General features: G+C 37.0%; 1 protein-coding gene across 9 annotated transcripts in view; it reads right to left on the bottom strand.

The window, feature by feature from the left end:
* The window catches only part of LOC306862850 (formin-binding protein 1-like), a gene marked incomplete at its 3' end in the record, with an annotated part of 70,222 nt that overhangs the window by 40,944 nt on the left and 10,425 nt on the right, over positions 1 to 18,853 (bottom strand). The window lies entirely within an intron of this gene.

Here is an 18,853-nt window from a genome sequence, read left to right on the forward strand (position 1 = left end):
TACAGCAGTTCAGTAGTTCTAGTTCTTAATTCAAGCCCAGATATTATCAACGACCAACGAGCACCAGAAAGATCCCGCATAGCTCCCGCAAGCAAGTAACACCCTACCTGATGAGGAATTTACATTCATATTTACATCCAGTCATTTAGCAGAACTTTCTATTTAAAGCAGCATACAAATGAGGAACACAACAACAATAGGTGATTCACAAAATAAGCGATTCTGCGCTTAGAATTTTGGTTAGAAGTTTCTAAACATTCCACTTTGGTTGTTCAAATTTTAAAATTCCAGGCTTTAATGTACGTCTTAATGTAATTGTGTTAATGTTACATAACAAACTTAGTATAATGATGTCATTCGTAACAATTTAATATTATGGGAATGTTGGCTTGCAATTGTTATTGAATTAACACTGTTTCATAAAAACAAGTTTACAATTATGCTCTTTTATAAAACATTGCTTTATCTATGTTGTATCCAGTACTGGGCAGATTACTTATAAATTGTAATCCATTACTGATTACAAATTACATAATGGAAATTGTAGTTAGTAACATAATCTTTTGAATTACACATATTGGGCAATGTGTTCTGAGTATTTTTGGATTACTTTTAGATTACTTCTGATTAACTCATAAGAAAATATTTGCCATTCTTTGTAGTGCTGTCAAACAATTAATTGTGATTAATCGCATCCAAAATAAAAGTTTTGTTTACATAATATATATGTGTGTACTTTGTATATTTATTATGCATGTATAAATACACACATACAGTATACAATTTGAAAATATGTACATGTATTTACATGTATATATTTATATTTGTATAATTTATATTATATATAAATGTGTTTAATATATAAACAACATATATATATATATATATATATATATATATATATATATATATATATACATACATAATAAATATACTCAGTCATATTTTATGTACACAAAAACTTTTATTTTGGATGCGATTAATCACGATTAATCGTTTGACAGCACTACTTCTCTGTTATTGTCAAAAAAGCAAAGTCAAATTATGAATAATTTACTGCAATTGTGTACATACATAATATGTAATCCTGTAATCTATAAAAAAGTAACTGCAATCTGAATATATAATAAAGGCAATAACAGCAAAAATAAATCTTAAAAAAAAAAAAAAAAAAAAAAAAAAAATCACATATGAACGACAAGTTTATGTTTCATAAACTAGGCCCAATTTGCAAATTTCGTCTCCAACAGACATTCAAACAATGTTGCAACAAGACCATTTCCTCCAAACACTGTGAGAACATTTATCAAATACTATTAACATGATACGGAACATTTGTTCAGAACATTTTCACAGTGTTTACATTGTAATGTTCTCTGTTAGAGGGTAGAGGTGATGGAGTCATTATATCCGCTGTACTCCAGAGTGGCGACGTCTGCAACAACATTCCACCGTGTACGGCGAGCTGGCGGGGATTAATTAGGGTCACGAAGGGCCACCAGCCGACCCTGAACAGAGAGTGAACAGATTGCAGAGCACCTGCATCCGCTGTGAACTCGTCCACTGGATGGAAACGAGGGATCGGCAGAGGCTGAGCACACGTAAATGCTCGGCTGTAGGCGTCTGAGCTGCACGCATGTAAAAATCAAAGCTCTGCCAGGTGGTGACTGAGCAACTGGAGGGAAAACTGGAGAGAATGACTCAGAGTGAGAGAGCGAAAGAAAGGAATTTAAAAGACATCTGATATTCAAAACCCCCCTGGTGTCTTTTTATCCATAATACAAAGAAACACAAGCACACTTTCATGCGAGCACAAACCTAAAAGGTTAGTTATTATTTTCTCACTCTTGACTTGGAATAGATAGCACGAGTCATATGGACTACTAAGTGATCACAAGAAGCAAACTGCACAGCAACTACCCAGAAAAAAATAGTAATTGCCTTTCTTAGTGGTCGCTACGCCATTGCTAGGGTGTTCTTGTAGTTCCTAACAGCAACTGCATAGCCACCACCCAGAAAACCCAGTAGCACCCAGAACACCCAAGTAACTGCATATAAACCACCCAGAATGTCTTAGTAACTGCATAGCAACCCCTCTGAATGCCCTAGCAACCACACAGTAAACACCCAGAACTCTCTAGTAAGCACCTATCAATGCCCCAGCAACCACCCAGAACACTCTAGCAACCACACAGGAAACACCCAGAACTCTCTACTAGTAAGCACCTATCAAGACCAAGACCCCAGCAACTACCCAGAACACCCAAGCAACTGAATAGCAACAACACAGAAAACCCAGCAACCACCCAGAACACCCAAGCAACTGCATAGAAACCACCCAAAATGCCCTAGTAACTGCATATCAACCACAGAGAAAAAACCCCCCAAAAAAACAGTAATCACCCTTTCTGGATCACCACTATGCTTAGGGTGTTCTTGGTGGTTGCCATGCAGTGGTAGCTCCTAGTAGCAATTGCCTAGCAACCACCTACAACACTCTAGCAACTGCATAGTAACCACCAAAAAAAACACCAACAGTAATCACAGTTTCTGGATGGTTGCTATACAGTTGCTAAGGTGTTATGGGTGGTAGCTATGCAGTTTCTGGTAGTAGCTGCATAGCCACCACCTAGAACGCCCAACAACTGCATAGCAATCACACAGAATACCATAGCAACACCCTTTTCAACAGTTTGCATTTTCAGCCCCCCCCCCCCCCCCCCCCCCCCCCCCACCAAATCCTGTTGTATTGTAAATTAACGTCTAAAATACATAAAAAAAGTGTTCTGTGTTTAGTTGAAAACAACATATAAATGCCCCCTACACTATTCATATATGCACTATTATGATCAATGTGATGATGTCACCATGGAATCTGAAAAAAAAATGAAGTCATACTTTAGTCTATATATGGAAGAAACAACAATTTTTAATAATAATGATTATTGTGAGCACGTCAGAATGCTGTAATTCAGCCTGAAATAAAAAACACAACTGCACAAAAACAAGCATGAGAATAGCTGTATGACATTCCATCATCCAGAAACACATGCACACACGCCTCCTCTCGCTCTATAAATAGGCACCGTGTGCTCTGATGGGACACCCAGAAATCCTAGAGTTCACTCGTCTCTCATGAACTCATTAAATCCAAAGACTCTGAAGAACAGAGCACTAGTCAGACACTGTAAACACAGGAGAGCTGACAACCATCGCCATTACACATGTATTACTCTTAAACTTTGGCGTGTTTAAACTGCTTATGTTATTCCTCTAATCATGTGAGCAGAACCACCCAAAATACCCTAGCAACTGCATAGCAACCACCCAAAATACCCTAGTAACTGCACAGCACCCCTTTAGTATGCCCTAGCAACTGCATAGCAACCATCGAGAAAAAAAAAAGTAATCACATTTTCTGCGTTGTTGCTATGCTGTTGCTAGGGGGTTCTGGGTGGTTGCTATGCAGCTCCTAGTAGCCACTGCATAGCCACCACCCAGGAACACCCTAGCAACTGTATAGCAATCAAACTCAGTAATCACCCAAAACGACCAAGCAACTGCATAGCAACTACATGCCGTAGTAACTGTAAGCCCTAGCAACTACATTGCAACCAGCCAGTAAAACCTAGCAATCACCCAGAAGGCCCTAGTAACTGCATAGCAACTCTTCGGGATGCCCTAGTAACTGAATACCCTAGTAGCAACTGCATAACAAGCAACCAGCCAGAAAACCCTGGTAATCATCCAGAATGCCCTAGCAACTTTATAGCATCCAGGAAGAAAACCCTAGTAATCACCCAAAACGCCCTCATATCTGCGTAGCAACCACACAAAATGCCCTAACAACCACCCAGAACAAACTCTGGAATAGCCTTCCTGATAACGTTCGGGGTTCAGACATACTCTCTCTGTTTAAATCTAGATTATGGATGATTACAAGGCTGCATCTTACAGCGTGCGCAGATCGGTGAAGGAGGCGAAGCAGCGCTACGGGAGGAAACTAGAGTCGCAATTCCAACATGGCGACTCTAGGAGCCTGTGGCAGGGACTTAGAACCATCACGGACTATAAAACACCACCCTCCAGATCGGGGAATGCGGACGCCTCTCTGGCTGACGAGCTGAACACTTTTTATGCTCGCTTCGAGGCTGCAGCTAATCACGCTAACGGCGCTAGCAGTGCTAACTGCATGCACGCTGAGGAAGCCGGTGAGGACAACGTATTCACCATCACGGAGCATGACGTGAGGAGGGCATTCAAGAGAGTGAACATCAGGAAGGCAGCAGGACCAGATGGCATCACAGGTCGGGTTCTGAAGGCCTGCGCTGACCAGCTAGCACCGGTGTTCACCGAGATCTTCAACCTCTCCCTGGAACAGTCCATAGTCCCCTCATGCTTTAAGCAGTCCACCATTGTTCCTGTCCCCAAGAAACCGCAGCCCACCTGCCTAAACGACTATCGCCCTGTAGCCCTCACATCAGTGGTGATGAAGTGCTTTGAGAGACTGGTCAGAGACTTCATCATTGCATCACTACCAGACACACTGGATCCACTACAGTTTGCATACAGACATAACCGCTCCACGGAGGATGCCATCTCACACCTCCTCCACACCACAACAAGTCACCTGGACTGCAGAAAAGGGAATTATGTAAAAATGCTGTTTGTGGACTACAGTTCAGCGTTTAACACCATAATTCCCTCCACACTCACCTCCAAGTTGGAGGTCCTTGGTCTCAGCACATCCTTGTGCCAATGGATCTCCAGCTTCCTGAAGGACAGACAGCAAGCCGTACGGATGGGTAAACACACCTCATCCTCCATCACCCTAAGCACTGGAGCCCCTCAAGGTTGTGTTCTGAGCCCCCTGCTGTACTCACTGTACACTTATGACTGTGTGGCCACTTCCAACTCCACCACCATCATTAAGTTTGCTGATGACACTGTTGTGTTGGGCCTGATCTCAGACAACGACGAGACGGCCTACATACAGGAGATTAAGAACCTGGAGAGTTGGTGCCAGGTGAATAGTCTACACCTGAACATCAGCAAAACTAAGGAGCTGATAGTGGACTTCAGTACGAAGCAGGAGCGGTCGTACCAGCCGATCACGATCAGCGGGACTCCAGTGGAGAGAGTGGACAGCTTCAGATACCTGGGTGTTCACATCACGCAGGACTTGACTTGGTCCTGTCATACCAGCACCCTGGTGAAGAAGGCCAGGCAGCGTCTGTACCATCTGAGACGCTTAAAGGACTTTAGACTTCCCTCTCGGGTGCTTAAGACTTTTTACACCTGCACCATCGAGAGCGTCCTGACGGGCAGCATCACTTCCTGGTTCGGGAACTGCACTATGCAGGACAGACGAGCCCTCCAGAGGGTGGTGCGTTCAGCGGAACGTACCATTCACACCGAGCTCCCTAACCTGCAGGACATCTACAGCAAGCGGTGCCTGACCAGGGCCAGGAAGATAGTGAAGGACCTCAGCCATCCCAACAATGGACTCTTTTCTCTGCTGCGTTCAGGGAGACGCTTCCGCTCCATGAAGGCGAACACAGAGAGAATGAGGAGGAGCTTCTTCCCGCAGGCCATTCGGAGTCTAAACCACTCTCCACTCTAATCACATCACCCCACACTTCCACTTTGCACATTTTTCAAGTACAATCTGCACTAATTTGTAGAAGGTTACGGAAGGATAAATGAGTGGGACTTACATACCATTTGTCTTTGTCTTTAGTATCCTTTTACTCACTTATACACTTTACTGCACTGCACAGCACAGCACACGGACACTTTATCACTGACATACACTTTACTTTTTATAGAATCTATATAGAATCATATTCTATTTTTTATTCTCATATCTATTTGTTATTTTATTTTATTGCTAGTTTATTCTGTATATATGGTTACTGTACTTTTTCTATTTGTATTTTTGTAAACTTGAGGTTTTTCTAATTTTGTTGGACAATTTGTTGGACAGTCGTACAATACATTTCACTACATGTCGTACTACGTATGTATATGTATGTGACAAATAAAATTTGAATTTGAATTTGAATTGAAATAGATTATGTTGAAATGTTGTTGTTGTATGCATTTGTCAATTTTATTTAATTTCTGTATTTTCTTAAATGGGTGTGTATAGAGTATTTACAGAGTGTTAACTTTTAGTTTTAGTTACTTTTTCTTATTTGTAAGTCGCTTTGGATAAAAGCGTCTGCTAAATTACTTAAAGTAAGATTAAAGACACATCTCTTTAGCCAAGCATTCACATAATGCATCTTATAATCTTGTACTGCAGTTATATCTGATCAAATGTACATTATTATTATTCTTTAGCTTGGGTTGAACAAATCATTTTTGCTTAGATGGAACAGCAGCTACGCTAATTATGCCTCTATTTGTTTCTCTGTTTCTGATTAACATCCCGTGGTAACTAGGAATGACAGAAGCTTCAGTCTGGATCCAACCCTTAAATGATCTGAGATGACCGAACACCTGAGAAAAGATGATGCCAACCCCTCAGAGGATGCCAACGCTCAGACAACATACAGAATTGCCCAATTTTGCCATAAGTTAAATATATTAAGGTTCTGCAATATATAAATATATTGTGTAAACCTAATTTCCTGTAGAGCTGCTTTACAACGATTTGTATTGTAAAAAGCGCTATACAAATAAACTTGAACTTGAACATTTTAGCAACCACATAGCCACCACTCAGTAACCACTTATCAATGCCCTAACAACCATTTACAAAAAATATAGAAATGAAAAGATTCTGAAAGATTTTCACACTGTTTTAAGAAGACTTTATATAAATTTATTTTTACTTTTACAGTAGAAACAGTTACTGTACTAAGGTATTTGGTGGAAACTGTATACTTTTGTAAGGGGTTTTCTCTCAGCATTTCTGAAATCAGTAAATGTGTTTTTAATTTACCCTCCTGCTATGAACTCAACAAACCCTCAACATCTACACAACACGATTTACATCCTTGTGAAATCTGGCCTTAATTTAGCCAGAGAGACAAGCTTCATCAGGCTTCTGCTTTGGTACTTTGGGACGGGCCAATTAAAGGCTCACTAATGAAGAGCTCCACTCATTTACACAAATCACAAAGAACAAAAGAGAGGAAATGCTAAATATATCTCTGAGGAGACAAAACTTAACTAGAACGCAAACCTTAACACATCTGGTGCTGAATTTATGAGCCCGAACTACTGACCTCAGATCAGTCTGCAGCTTTGACTCAACACTGTTAATAAGAACAGGGTGATCTGATCTCAGGTCAGTATTTCTTCTAAAATAAACAAGAGCACTGCAGATAAAGTTTATTACATTTAGTGTTTGTTTGTTTTTTGTAACTTTGAGATGAGTAAACCTCTGTCTGCAAATAAGCAGATCGTTTTATTACTGGTTGTAAATGGTTTACTCAAGCCTGACTTCTGAGTAAACTGGACACGTTTGCACCAACACACACACAGAGATGCTACTACTGGCAAAGATAGGAAACAGATAAGATAAGAGACTCCTAGTCTGCTTATTATGAAACAGGAAATAAATGTGAGGCCTGTAGTAGCACAGCCAACCTCTTAGAGCAGTAGAGAGTTAGTACAGTCAATAAACCAAAAAAAGTCAAAAGTGTTTTGAGCTTTTTATTTAATTACCAACAAAAGGAAATTTTCCAAAACTCCAAACACACACACATCAAGGGCTCTGTTTCTGTTCATCAGTTGACGCCATGAAACTGAAAAATAAAACGCCATCAACATGAAATTCCCCAAAATACACTCATATCCAAAGTCTGAGTCACACAAGTATACAAATAACTGTAAAAACTGCTTTGAGGGAACAAAAAGTGAACAGTATCATACACATTATCAAAGGCCGGTTCACAACATTCATCCAAAGATACCAACATGGTTAGCATTTTTGCATGCAACAAACAGTCACAGACATTACAGGCGCCTTATAACATCTCTATCTCTCCTGAACTTTTAGTCAGAATTAAATATTGTCACATGGTAAATTAGATTATTAATTTGTTCTATTTTAGTTTTTCTGCCCTGAGGAGAGTTGAAAACGCTTGACAGATTCATGCTGACCTAAAAACAGCCGACACAGGAAGTGGCTTAGCAAAGCTGCAGATGTAGAGCGCTGTGGTGACGGATGTGCTACTGAACACACGGGGTCAGTGTGATCATCTTATTAGTGCCGTTTGCTCAACAGACGTGAGTGATTCCTCGAATAACACACCCTGATGAGCAGTTAGTCCAGTTAAGCTTGACCGTTTCAGCACACACACATTAGCCATGTTTGCATGCAACCGAGTAATCTGTTTGGTGGCTCAATCAGATTGAAAAGCCTTCACGTAAACACCTCAATATCCGATTGAGCTTGATCCAAGTGAAATTTCAACACTTCTTGTGGTCCTATTGACCACAAGAAGTGGTCAATAGGAATCCAATTAATAGGAAAAAATATGAGCAAGAAAATGGTTGAATCAGAATATTTTCTTAATCGGATTCAGAAATGCCTTCAGCACACATTCAGTGCAGTTATATGTATGTTTACATGCAATTTACTTCATATGAACGCGCATGTTCATTTCCGTCTTCATGGTAAGTGCGTTGCTGGGGTGATCTAATTGTTTGATAGAACGTTGCTATGCGGTTGCTGGGGTGATTTGAGTGACTGAGGCTGCGTTGCTAAAAAAAATACATTAATCGGATTTCAAAGTTCAAATTCGTGCATGTAAACATAGCTATTGTGCATTATGAGTGTGTTTGGTAGGGGTTTTTCTATCGTCATGAGATGTTTTGAAGTTATGCTCATTGTAGAATATAGAAGCGTCTCTCTTTTTGTTCAATAGCCTCTGTTCATTGTTGTGGATGCTTGTAGGCGGTTTGCATTCAGGGAGAAATATTTGTGTGAGATGTTGAGCAGTTTGTGTGTGTGTGTGTGTGTGTGTGTGTACGAATGCCAGTCCATTGGTCTTTCACACTGGGTCTTTGTGCTGCAGAAAAAGGCAGAACAGAGCTACTGTAACCTCTTAGTCATGATACACAGAAGGGTCACACACACTTGGATGGTCCTATAACCAACATTGGTCTTTGTGACATGAAAGTTGCTAAGGGGATCTGAATGTTTGATAGCATGCTGCTATACGGTTGCTGGAGTGATCTGAGTGGTTGATAGTGCGTATTTGTTATTAAAGCATGTATAAAATGTTTAAAATATTTGTTCTGACATACATATCAGCTTTTTTTAGATGTGTCATCGGCAAAAACTACACTTATACACTTGGTCGTCACTAGGGTTTCTTTAACTGTACTGAGAGAGATAGAGAGAGAATTGCATGAAAGTGATTCACATTTTTACGTATTTCCTGATGTAACAGCTTCAGTTCTTAAAAAAAGTAAATGAAGTGGTTTAGGGTGGAGTCCATTTGTCTGTCACATTCAAAGTCTCACCCACAAGAGAGAGCTAGAATTTGAGCCACGTTGACTGGAAGGATGACACATTAACACACACTTGTATGTTCATTCTGTGTGATCTCAGCCACACAAACTCACTTTCAAGCTTTGCTGATGTGTGCTGGAAAGTCAAGAGTCCAAGCTGACACTGAACAAACCACCCTGATAAGTAGACTATAGCCACTGATGAATAATTAATTAGTCATTGTTGATTAAGCCTTCATTGAAGCTTATGTGTTAAATTTGTAATAGAAAAACCTACACAAACTAGTGAAACCTTTCCATAAGTTAATATCATAGAGGTAAATTACAAACTCTAATAACTTTAAATAGTTTTAGTACTCAAATACTAGTAAATAGTTTTAGTACTAAAATTGATCACAGTAATAAAAGGGTTTTATGAACACCCTTACAAACTTGCATTTTATAATAATAATTCAATATGGATCAATTTTATTTAAATTTTTTTTTAATTATGTTTAATATTATAAAATATTTATTTTAAAATACTATAAAATAATAATTGATAAATATATTATTCATAGTTGTATTATTATTTAAGTAGTATTATATTAGAATAATATTATCTTAACTTTAAGAAGTTATTTAGAATTAATTTGTTTTTGATTTTATTAAAATTCTTAGGAACAAAATATTTTCTTAAGCTTAAAATTAATATGAAATCAAAAAGTAGGAGGAATTTAATTCTTAAAAATGGTTTCATGAATCCAGTCTCAAGACTCCGACGTAAAGCTGACTGGACTTTACTGCACGGCTACTTATCAAATAAATAAAAATGAAACATTTGGTTTCAAAATAGTGCAGAGTGATACGAGAGACATAACACTAAGAAATCAGTATCCTAAGACAACAATTAATTATGTAGTTTTGAAGCCATCATACAAAATATTTTAACACATAATGCCACATTAGACCAATCAAAATAAAATATTCCAAAGAGTCATTTAATAAGCTGTATGTCCAGTCTGGGCTTTGAGGGATGCGTTCGCTATGACTACTCACACTGATGTGCATCTTTATCTCCAGGAGCTTCTGCAGGAACTCCTGCAACGGGGTGAGCGGCAGAGGGGCCGGAGGGTCTGGTTCCTCCAGGAACCAGCGGAGCGAACCCACCGACCGCCGTCTGTTCAAGACATCATACAGCTCTTCATGCATCATCATGAGCTAACACGCAAAAACAGCGCAGTCTGAGAAAATATTAAGAGAAACTAAAATATAGGTAGAAATTACACAGATAAACAAAACGTCTAAAATATTGAGATGAAGGAAAAGAAACGAGTTCCAAGCTCTGAGCCACTGTGGAATGTGGCCGATTACCCATCATGCACTGGGAGATTAAGCGACGCAGTGAACTTGATGGCATTTTTTGTTATTAAGCTGATTACCGGCTAGAATTCGGCTCAAAGAAACACACAAACATTGTGAAGTTGCATCAACAATGCACTTTCATCCCCACACACCTTCAAAAACCCGTATCCCCAGACCGATTGTGCAACTCAAACACACTTCACTCATTGTTGAATTTCCAGCATTTATCCATTTTGTTCTCCTGCCTAATGATCCTTATTATTATGTTACATAAGACGAGTTCTGACTTCACCTCTGAGGTTGACTTCACCAAACTGAGATTTTCACAGGTAATGAAACGCAGAAATGAAACTACGAAGATGTTGTGGGTCATGGCATAATATTACTCACTACCGGACAAAAGTTTTTAATAATCATGATTTTTGAAGTCTCTTCTGCTCACCAAGGCTGCATTTATTTAATCAAAAATACAGTAAAAAGGAATATTATGAAATATTATTGCAATTTTAAAAAATAATAAATTCATTCCTGTGATGCAAAACTGAAATTTCAGCATCATGTGAAGCAGCACAACTGTTTTCAACATTGAAAAAAAATAAGAAACATTTCCTGAGCAGCGAATCAGCATATTAGAATGATTTCTCCAGGATCATGTGACACTGAAGACCGGAGTAATGATGCTGAAAATTCAGCTTTGCATCACAGGAATAAATTACGTTTTACAATATATTCAAATAGAAAACAGTTATTATAAACTGTAATAATATTTCACAATATAACTGTTTTTACTTGCCTTGGATGAGAGACTTTAATTATAATTATTCCAAACTTCTGGCCAAACATACTACATTGGTTGGTCACTTAACATGTTGATAAAATATACAGACAGTCTCTTCCTGTCTAAGCAGGCCGTTCTTGGCCAGAAAAAGCTTCAAATTGGCCTTGACGTGACTTTGACAGTGAAAAGTCTGGCTTGGCAGGACTAGAAGTTGCTAGCTGGTATCTGTCCTGCCGTCTTCTGGAAATACATCTTTATAGAAGGTTGCCCAGCCTTCAGAAAACACAAACAGACAGACAGCTGCTGGAGCACAGTGCACATTTATGTGTGTTTTTTTAACAGTGGTATGCTCAAAGAAAGCACAGCATGCTTGAATGTGTGTGTACGAGTGTGTTTAATAGTGACAGGGAAAGTATACTGGGTATGTGTGCCAGTGGAAATCTGATACACAGTCACCCACACACACACAGATCCATGTGCCAAATACACAGGCACTTCCTACGTATGTTCTGAACTATTAAAAGGTGAAGAATTTTAAGTCAAGGTTTGAAACTCATTTTACTTCCATAATGTGAAATGGAATAGTCAATGAGAATTAGTTTGAGAATTGATTGGAAGTGGCTCCATGTGAAAAGCAGTTTAGGGGGAGGGGCTAAAATATAAGGGGGCTCAATGATGTCAGTGGAAAAGGAAAGCTGTTTTAGTGGCGGAGAAAATTAGAAATTAGAAAATTTTTAATTATATAAAAAAAAATAACTATAACTAAAACTCCAAAATTAAATTAAACTGAAATAAAAACGGCCACAATTTATTTAAAAAAGTAAAAATGTCCCAATTTAGCAATAACATTACTGTGATGTGACAAACCGAATTTCAAATAAATATTTTCAAATTATACAATTTTGTGCACTAAAATATTAAAATCAAAGTAAAAATTAAATATATTAAAAGTAGGAAACTTACCAAAAAATAATAAAATAACCAATGATAAAGGAACTTCTAAACTGGAAAAATACAAATTTAAAATAAAATGTTTAAAAAATGTAATTCTATTTTAATTACATAATTATTTTTGTAAAATAATTTTATTTTATATAATATTTGAGAAATATATTATTAATTATAACTAAATAATTATATTTCATCTTGATATAAATGTTGTTTCTTTGGAATAACATGCAACAAATCTCAAACAATAAGAGCATAAATGTGTATTGATAAAGTGAATAGGGTCAATTCAGATATTGACATCGGGTCAATTAAATAGTTTAAATTCATACACACAGATCCTGTGGTCGAAATTTCATCCTGTCAATGACAAACTAACAAATTGATATTGATCACTCACAATCATTTCACAGACACACACATACACACTTCTTCCTGTCTCTATCTGTCTTCATAAATAGGTCGCTTATGTTCAGAGTGTGATGAGAGAAGAGAAGCCTTATCAGGTTTAGTGCCTCTCCATCCTGAAACACACACACACACACACACACACACACACAACACTGCATTTGTACTGATAGCGACAGCCGTAGGCTGAGGTTTGGGCAGGAATGCTTAAAGATCAAAGGTTGGATGGTAATCCAAGGATTCAACTCGCAGACCTAAAGAGGTGAGAGTGAAATACTAAATTTAGACGCACACACACAGAGTATTCAGATTATCACAAGCTCTTAGATACACAAAAAGGAAAGTAAACTCCTCTTCCGCTCAGGGTATAGATTGCTGGTAATCAGATTTAAAAACAAGTATACATTAAGAAAAGAGCAATGAATCCTTATTAATGCTGAATGGAAGATGTCAAGTCACAGTGAAATCACCAAATCACCCAGACCAGAGACATCCTACTGAACCAAATGAGTTGATGATGCAGTGAAAGTTTCACTGAAGACTGGAGTAATGATGCTGAAAATTCAGCTTTGCATCACAGGAATAAATTATATTTTAAAATATATTCAAATAGAAAACGGTTATTTTAAATTATAATAATATACTGCTAATGCAGCCTTGGTGAGCAGAAGAGATTTTCAAAAACTTTTAAATGGTGGTGTATGCCTAAAATACAAACCAAATACTACAAACTCACTTTTATACAGAGGTCATTTACTTCCTCGGAGGATTTGTCTAAAGAGCTAATGATTTAGAATGGCCAAAATGAAAAGAGAAGAAAGGAAAAGGGATACGCCAGACAGAAGGAAGAAAGTCGTGCAGGCTGAGGTAATCTATTGTTCAGCTGCTTTTAGTGAAGAGGAATTTAATGGTTTTTCACTGGGCAGAAAACACAGAGCCAAATCAATAAAGCTCCATCCACCACTCCACCTGCAGCTCACAACGCACACCACAATCACATCTGGCAACTCGCTCATCAAATAACCAACATCTGGCAACCCTGTTAACCCCACACTCACCGCAGCCGTGAATGTGAAAGAAACGTAAAAAGGTTTGCCATGGTAACCATCGTTGCCACCAAAATAACCGAATAAGCAAATCAAAATAAATTCATAAGGGAATGTTAGAAGCTTTAAGCATCTTTTAAAAAGCATATTTTCACAGTAACAGTGATTCACCACGTTCTTAATTTGCAGAAACTATGGCTAGCAATGGTAAGTTTTATAGTCAGCCAACACTTTCTCTCTTACATTTAGAGAGTTTGCCTTTAAATCTACATCAGATTAAGACTGAAAGCCCATAAACCACTTGTCCTCTCGTTCTTTCTATGCTTAATAAACTGAAATGGGTACTTGTAACTGCTTCCTGTTTTTTGCCTCTCACTTCCCTTCCCACAACGACACAAAAAACACAATCTCTGCCTTGCCTTGGACCACAAAATTAAAATTAAACCACTAAGAATCATTCTGAATACTGAAATAAGTTAAAACTTATAGTATTACCATATTTGTCACATTGCACAATAAATTTGTAAATTTCCATATTTTGTGTCAGTTATACGAAGTATGACTAAAATCGTTACTTGCGCTGTTTTTACTGGCGCTGCCAAAACAGTATGGTTGCCATGGCCATAAACGGAGCCTGGTTTGAGTGATGCATGGCATGTTTTCCACAATAATGGACCGCTCTGTGATTGGATGAGAGCCGGACAGGATGGAATGTCAGGTTATGAAAGAAGAAGTCATTGAGTTCATAACAAGGACAAACATGGAACTGAGAAATGAGAAGTTTTTCTCTAAAAAAGGGACAAATGTACACATGCATGCATGTCACACTTTAAATTTTTTTATTCTTATAAAAAATAATTATACTAATAGTTTCTATTTCTGCAGTATGCATGAGAGCTATAGGTAAATAAAACTAGAACCTAAACTAGAACATTAAAAAAAATTACATATAATTTATTTTATTTCAGGTAGTTGCCAAGGCAATATTTCTATAATACATATAATATAATAATAATATTTATTTTCGATTAATTTGATGTACCAAAAGAATAAAAAAAAAAATGAATAAAAGCCACATAGACCTGTTTAAAAAAAAATAAAAAGTAAATTAAACAAAATAACAAAAAACTAAAAATACTAAAACTTTAAAATTAAATATACTAATTTAAATACCATATAAACAGAAAAAAATAACTAATTCAAAATATTACAACTACTGTTTTAAAAATAGAAATACTAATTCAAAATATTTCTAATATAATAGTACTAAATGATACAAAAATTCAACTGGTGTGTATAATATGCAAATATACACAGTTATGGAATAGCTATGCATAAATATATATAAATGTGCAGTAAGAACAACAGACCACACTGCATGGAATACTGTTTCCCATAATGCAATGCATCTCTACTTCTCTATTTTTGCTCATTATTTAATCAGACTGATGAAAGTTAAAACATTTACACAAAATGTAGCCTAATCAAAAGTGCAGAATAATCATATTTATTTCAAGATGGAAACCGGACGCCCCTATTATGCAATGTGACAAGGTCATGTGACAGCAAGGATTTTATGATGCATACGTGTTTTTTTTACAATAGTATTTAGCAAGTAGAAAGATCCCATTTTCCAAATCTATTTTAATTCTTGATGCACGGGGATGAAAATGATTGACATTATGATAAACCAATCAGCAGCAGCTTGTGGGTTCACAGCCAAAGAGAGGAACTGATAGCTTTATCAGAGGTTCCCAGAGTGCCTCAACTCACAAAGCTGCTATTCATGCATGTTGTTCACATGTGTCGTCAGAAAGATCACATTGCGTTATCAACCTGAGCAAACCTGCCAATAAAGCAATCTCTCAGCAGCAGCTCTTTCAAAAACTGCAGTACAATGATACATTGATATATATACCATGGTACTGAATGCATACCATATTCATATACATGGCATTTACATGAAAGATGCTCACCAAAGGTGCATTTATTTGATCAAAAAAAATTTTAATTAACAGTAAAAATTGTGAAATATTTTACAATTTAAATGAACTGTTTTCTATTTGAATATATTGTAAAAAGTAATTTATTCCTGTGATGCAAAACTGAATTTTCAGCATCATTACTCCAGTCTTCAGTGTCACAAAATCCTTCAGAAATCATTCTAATATGCTGAGCATTTATTTGAAGTTCTTTACTTTCACTTTTGATCAATTTAATGAGTTTCTGAATAAAATGCATTAATTTCTTTCAAAAACAAAAATCTTGCTGACCCCACACTTTTAAACAGTAGTGTATAGTGTTATCATTGTATGTTTTATGAATAGAACAACTCTGATTATAGATTTGCATGATAATCTCAAGATGGTCGTGAGTTCAAGATACTTTCCTTAATTCGAAACAGCGATGCACATTTTCTCACCTTTGCATAAATTAGGAGCAGCGCTTGCACCGCACACAAATATTTATTCAGAAACCTCAAGGGTCGCTAGGCAACAGTGAAGGAAGAAGGAAACACCAAAATGACTTTGAGTGCTACAAAACACATCACTGATAATGGAGCTTCAAAATCTGTTATGCAAATACGATGCACACACACACACAAGAAAAGATCGAGTCCTAGGAGACATTCTGGTGGCCGAGTACCAAGACTATTTTTTACAGAAGTAGTAAACAGTTATTTCCGTAGATCTCAACAGAGCATGATTTATGAGCGAATCATTCAGAAAGGAATCAACTAATTCTTTAAAAAAAGATTCTATTCAAAAGACTGATTCATTTACAAATCGCTATTTCTCTAAAGAATTTTCATTTGCCATTCAAAGCTAGATTTAACAACATAATAGCTCTTTATTTTGTGCACAAAATCCATTTGGAAAACCAAGAAATTCTTAGTATGCTCATTCCAGAGAAGCGTAACAACATGCCGTTATGCGTTTGGCTGTAAAACACATATTATCTACAGAAGTCACGCTATCAAGGTTTTATTAGAGGCTCTGCGACTGCATGCGGCACTCAGACACAAATTATGGTCATTTGTCTCATCTGTAATTTTAAACACACATTTGTGAGGTGCCTCTGTACAGGTCATTTCCACATACTCACATGTTTAAGGAAGTCGGGAATCTAAAATGTCCTGACAAAAAGTCCCACAAACAAATTTGTGGACAAACAAGTCTAAGTTTGGTCTAAATGTCATCACAGACAAAACAGCATTAATAACTGAGCAGTAGTTGGAATATCTGCAGTATTCAACAACTGAAACTCACTTTTAAAGGGACAGTCACCCCAAAAATTTAAATTCACCTAAGCCTTCATTTGCTTACTTTCAAGCCTTTTAAAACCTGTATGATGCTTGTTTCTTACATAAAACACAAAAGATGGCATTTTATAGAATGTTCACACAACTCTTTTTAATATGATGTAAGTGGATGGGGACTGGTACTGTTAAGCTCCAAAAAAGCAATATAACAACCCACGTGTCATTCCATGTCTTCTGAATTCATGTTTAACATCAACGATAATAAAAAATAAAAAATATCAGGTGACCTACTTCAGGTGCACACTTCCCTCATGAACACTCACTGTTTCTAGCACAGCTCACAATGTATTGTGGGAATGTGTCTAATTATTTCCTGCTTTTGCTTGTTAATTTTCTCTTGTTCTACTTTAAAAATACTATTTTTAAGTTGTCGATGCGTGACCACAGACACATGCTTACACACACACTTGCTGGCTCCAGTTACAGGGCAGAATGCAACCCCAGCAGCAGGACAGTGTGTGTGTGTGTGTGTGTGTGTGTGTTAGTGCACATTTGCTTGTCATTCCAGAGGCCGGTGGCCTGGGTTGGGCTCTGGTGTGTGTTTTTTTATAGAAGGGGAAGAACTGTCCCAGTCTTGCAGTCTATTTGTAGGTCGGATTAAGCAGCAGGGAATCGTTTTATCTTCCGTCTTCAGAAACAATCGTCTGGGTTCAGCGGAAACTCAATAGATGATGCAAACGTCCACCATACGGGACACATTTCACGTGCACGTCTGACTGCGCGTTTCATTGGTCTGCTGCTGTCTAACACACCAGCCATGTGGCTACAGTTAAACAATTTGATTGCTACATCAAATCTTTCTCACTTTGAACACACACACACACACACACGCACACACAAAAGAAGAGAAAACACACACCATGTATGTACTGTATGCTGTATTCCTTCACAAACACTTTAACACTTTCACACAAAGATGCACAATATTTATTGTTGACCACATCAGCTATTGACTGACAATGAATAATTATGGATTTTGCCTATTTGTATATTTTAGACTACTTTTTTGATTACTTTTGATTACTTTTACATTACTTTCTACAGCAAAAATGTAACACATTAAGAGCCATATTTTTGAAACCAGCTTTCCTACACTGAAAAAAAATGGTGTAGAACTTATTTGAAAGAAATTTAATTCAAAAATTGCTTGTACATTTTACAAATAATTATAAATAAACAGCAAGAAACATGTTGAATTAAACAAAAAAAGCTAACAGTTTGAAGTAGAACAATTTAAATAGTTTTTTTTTTGTAAAAGGTATTCAATCTTTGATTTATTTACAATTTGATCATTTTTAGTGTAAAACATTTTTTATTAATGACTAGTTATGAGTTATTCAAATTTTAATATTGTACATTATAATGCTGTCATGTTTAAATTCAGTTAAGCAGCAGAATATTGATTTGCCATTGATAAAAATCTATTCAAATTAGCTTTTAGCATGTTATGCTCATACAAAATTGTATTCATTTTTAATATTGGCTATAATATTTAAAAAATATATTGCCATCAGCCAGAATTGGCATATCACCGCA

The sequence above is a fragment of the Barbus barbus genome, assembly GCF_936440315.1.
Source record: "Barbus barbus genome assembly, chromosome: 43".
In the NCBI taxonomy this organism is placed as follows: domain Eukaryota; kingdom Metazoa; phylum Chordata; class Actinopteri; order Cypriniformes; family Cyprinidae; genus Barbus; species Barbus barbus.